Source organism: Penaeus vannamei, chromosome 31 (genome assembly GCF_042767895.1).
Source record: "Penaeus vannamei isolate JL-2024 chromosome 31, ASM4276789v1, whole genome shotgun sequence".
Lineage (NCBI taxonomy): Eukaryota > Metazoa > Arthropoda > Malacostraca > Decapoda > Penaeidae > Penaeus > Penaeus vannamei.
In genome coordinates this window covers 27903967-27908966 of record NC_091579.1, presented here as the reverse complement: position 1 = coordinate 27908966, position 5000 = coordinate 27903967, and the positions used below count along the sequence as shown (strand labels likewise).

General features: G+C 41.3%; 1 protein-coding gene across 2 annotated transcripts in view; it reads right to left on the bottom strand.

Annotated features, from left to right (window-relative positions):
- Nucleotides 1-5000, bottom strand: part of LOC113812267 (serine/arginine repetitive matrix protein 2) — an 81205-nt gene that overhangs the window by 70691 nt on the left and 5514 nt on the right. The gene's annotated exons all lie outside the window — the stretch shown is intronic.

Below are 5000 nucleotides of genomic sequence, written 5' to 3'. Positions count from 1 at the left end.
CTGCTCTCAGAGTGCTCGAGTCCTACATATTTTCTAGAGTATAATTTGTGAATCCCAAACTGACTGACAAAGCAATGCAAGAATATACTCAAATTCACTCGATTTTACTATTTTTACGGCTACAAACTCTTTACTAATACAAAAAAAAAAGTTTTTTACAACTTTGTTCAACAAATGCCGTGAAGGTATCAGTGGTAATAACCTGAAAATAAATTCGCTTGAACTACACGCTGTGCCAATGATGCTATCAGCCATCTTCCAGAATAACATAATGATGAGGCAGGCTTAAGATTGTTACACGGAGATGATGCTATTTCCGGAACATTGGTCAAATATTTATAGTGTTGGCGCCAGCTGTAGCTTCTCCAATATTCTGTCTTACAGACTTAAAGAGTAGAGTAAGGTGACGGTATTAGCTTCTATTTCTAGCAGACAAGCTTGCGAAAGTATTTAATATGGCGTGTACTACGTGAGTGTGTTCTTTCCTAACCCAACGGAAATAGATAATGAATTGAATTCTTTTTCTGTGGGGTTGGGACTCGCTCTGTGATTGTCATTAAAATACGATTTATTTTTGGCAACCTTGTGCAACGCAGCTCAGTTGCGAAAAAAGGTGGGAAACTAAATGCATTATCTCGAGAACGGAAATAGATTTCAACTTGTACACGAAAGGACTCATTCATGCATGTATACATACATACACATAGATACAAGTATGTCTGTGTGAACACATATATAAATATATATACATACACATACAGTATATACATACATGTACGTATGAGTGTGTGGACCGAGCGCCACAAATGAGGCTGTTGCTCACTTGATATCGAACGTAAGAGATAAGCAACTAGTTAAACACAAATAATGAAGCACATGATGTACTTGCAAACAGACCCACTATACATACACGCATAAAAATAGATATACAAACATAAACAGAAATGAGATAACACTTATTGCAATGACACGTGTTAGGAAACCTTTTTATCGTAAGATAATACTCTGCCAAATAACCTACATACTACTTTTGAAGATTATCGAAGAGCAATCTTGACAGTTTTGAGATTTTTAAACCTTTTTTTTAGCTGAACCTTGAAAGGTGTACTATAGGCCTACATCAAATTTGATATTCAACATTCTACTTTTCATATAAATTATCAAAATATTATGATTCATGATCCCCAAAATGGGTTTATTACCTTGCTAGGGGAACACGGAGATGGGTAGAGGCACTCAAGGAAGGGCATCGGGCTCGGTGCCAGCGGATAAGAAAGGCTTTGGAGGCACGGGTAAGGTTGGGAGGAGGGAGGGGGGAGAGGGAAGGAGGGGTGGGGGAGGGGACAAAAACTGTTGACTTATCGTGCATGTGTGAGTGTGTGTGAGCGTGAGTAAGCGTGTGCGTGTGTAATGCGTTTGTATGCGTAAGTAAATGTATGTGCGTGCATGAGTATACATTGCGTGTGTGTGTATGAGTGTGTGTGTTTGTGTGTGTGTGTGTGTTTGTGTGTGTGTGTGTGTGTGTGTGTGTGTGTGTGTGTGTGTGTGTGTGTGTGTGTGTGTGTGTGCTTGTGTGTGTGTGTGTGTGTGTGCGTGTGTGTGAGTAAGCGCGTGCGTGCGTAATGCGTTTGTATGCGTAAGTAAACGTGTGTTCGTATTGTATGTGCGTGCATAAGTATACATTGCGTGCGTGTGTGTGTGTGTGTGTGTGTGTGTGTGTGTGTGTGTGTGTGTGTGTGTGTGTGTGTGTGAGTAAGCGAGTGCGTGTGTAATGTCTTTGTATGCGTAAGTAAACGTTTGTGCGTAATGTATGGGCGTGCATAAGTATACATTGTGTGTGTGTGTGTGTTTGTGTGTGTTTGTGTGTGTGTGTGTGTGTGTGTGTGTGTGTGTGTGTGTGTGTGTGTGTGTGTGTGTGTGTGTGTGTGTGTGTGTGTGTGTGTGTGTGTGTGTGTGTGTGTGTGTGTGTGCCATGTATCCCTCGGTTTGACGTTGGTGAATATGAGAAAAGTTTGAGCTGGAATGTCAGTGGCGCCAACTAGTTACATAGGACAGTTATAACTTACAGACTTTACAGCTAATTAGATATGAACTGACATACACACTGGATTTTCTTAGATTACCATGGAAAGAAGTGCTTAAGTGAGACACATAATTCATTCAAGAGTTAACAAATATTCGTCAGAGGAAATATTTCGGGAAGATGTCAGTTGACTGAGTCAGACTTACTTTCCTCAAAGTTACCTAACACATTTCCGAGACGTGTATGTGATTGATGCTACAGCTGTATATCCACGGTGTATTTTTACCACACATTCACAGTACAGGTTCCAATATTAGTGAATAATGCATATCCAATATTATTGGTTACCATTTAACGGCAGTGCATATATATAAAAATATTCTCCCTCTGTATGTATGAACATTCTCTCGCTGAATTCAACACAGAATAACTCTTATAACCACATGCTACACACCCACATGGCTGAAGTGTGGACATCCACATTTTCATGGTCATTCTCACACATATCATATGTGTCTCGGGGCTTTTTACGGGCGCATGATGTCATGGCCTGGTGCGCGACCCACGATGATATGACCCTACTAATCTTGCCTCCCTAGTGTGCAAGGATTTCGCTGTCTTCAAAGGACACGTTTGCGCAATTTCAATTCCAATTCATCCCGTGACGTAAGCATATATATATTGCGCATGCTAGGACGGCATGCGTTGACGTCTTGCAGCAGAGACTTGAGCACGACGAAAAGAAATGAAAATAAAGCAACAAGATTAACGACTTAACCGTCACTCCCGTGGATACTCAGGGTAGTCCACGCCTCCACGCAGCCAGGTAAGGTCGGTGCCAAACTGCGTCCAAGGAGTGTGCCATCGCTCAGGTTCTGCGTGGCCCTGACCCACATCCGGCCCAGGAATATGTCCGCTTACGAGCCGTCGGTTAAAAGAGGAAAGGCGGGATGCTGGTTTGATTGAAAAGGACGGAAATTGACCGTTTTTTGTGCTGGTGGGTAGTGACGTTTGCTTATATTCTGTTTGCTGAGCGTTTATATTCTTCGTTTTTCTCAAGCTTTTTGAAACTGCAATAAGAGTAACGAACGAAGACATTTTATCGTTTGTGTTGACGTATATGTGTATGCAAATGAGACTGAGATGAGCAGCATACTCACATATCACAATTTTTTTTTCTCTCATGTTATTTACTATCGTTGTTTTGGGGATCACGAGGTTAATACTAGCTGGGTATATTTCATGTAACAAAACATTTAGAAGATATTAAAACCAAATAACTTAACAGTTTAAATATCGTATACTTTCTGCCCTATAATTACTACTCTGCTGGTAGCTGGGTATTATCATTATAGTTACTGGTATCAGTTGTGATAATATATCCCATTGTATTATCAGAATTCCATTATCGTATCAGTTATGATATATCACAGTTCTTCATGCAGATTCTTTTATCAAAAACTATAAAATCATGCATTTATGAAAAGAGTCGGCCACAAAAGTAGTCGCATCTAATAAAATGAACTTCACAATCACTGAAAAGAACCACCACGTCACTATTAAAAGAATGAAATCATTACCACAGTGATCGTTATTTCCTACGTTTTCTTTTCTTACAGGTTATTGACTCAAGAATGATATAGGGTCCTCCCTGTCTCCCGGCCACTGCCTGAAGGAAGGGATGTTTCCTCACAGGACAACAAAGGGAACGCCCTGTCCGACCCACGCAGCTCATAACACGTCAGCCTTCATAAGGAGCAAAACACTAAACAAGAACACATACACAGGGCGCTGAGTGTTGACGACCGTGCAAAGTCGTGATGGGCTTCTGCTACTCCAGCCACTCGCCCGTACCTCACCCGCCCATACACTGGGTATCTTTTTACAGCGTGGAGAGAGAGCGAGCAAAAAATTCTTGCGGTTAGGAAAACAGTGACGCTATCCGTATGGCTTGAAAGTCTTAGTCTCTCTCTCTCTCTCTCTCTCTCTCTCTCTCTCTCTCTCTCTCTCTCTCTCTCTCTCTCTCTCTCTCTCTCTCTCTCTCTCTCTCTCTCTCTCTCTCTCTCTCTCTCTCTGCTTCTGTTACACATTCAAGATGCATCCCCCCTACTCTCAGTGGTATTTTCGGTCCGCGGGTCGGTCTATAAATGGAAGAAATGAATATATTGTGTCTTTCGGTTTTACAGGCTATTTGGCGTAATAGCCTAGAATTACTGTGCAAATGGACACGAAAATGGACGCTAATGTAAACAACGACGACAATTTTAAAATAATAATATGCACACGACTCAAGCTACTTATTTTAAACCAAACATCCGTATGTCCCCTCCCTGCTAATATATTTTTTCATTCGAAATTTGCCCTAAATATTTCCAAATTTTCCATCTGTGAACTACACCGTTATTTTTTTTACCGTTAATGTCTGTTCAATTAAATCATTGTACTCTTTCAGCCTATTTTCTCCGTGATAAAAGCTTGGCGACTCCACGCATAGCAACCTGCAAGACAGAATTGCAGACAAAACAAAGCAGAGTCTGGCTCATGCGTCACTAATAACACAAGACATGATGCGGACATGCTGCACTTGGACTTATCAACAAACAGATATGCGCATGTGTCATATTCTTTTTAGGTTGTGACACCTTGAGTAATGCGAGGTCTGAAAGCCCAGCCGTTATATCAACCGATGACGTCATGCCCATTACTTTCCCAGGCTAGATTCCACTTAAAAAAGAGAGATAGCATAACAAATAATAGGGTTATAAAGTGCGCGCGTAAAGATTAAACGAAATGTAAATAAACGCGGCCATGCCAAAAGATCCAACGAGACCCCAAGATAGAAGTGGGTATGGTATTGAGAACACTTCCGCCTCGTGCGAAATACTTCAGATAATTAATACCTCCACACATTTCATGGCCCACGTGTTGGCCATCTTGTGTCTTGTCGGCCGGCTGTGGGAGTGAGAAAGCCTAGACA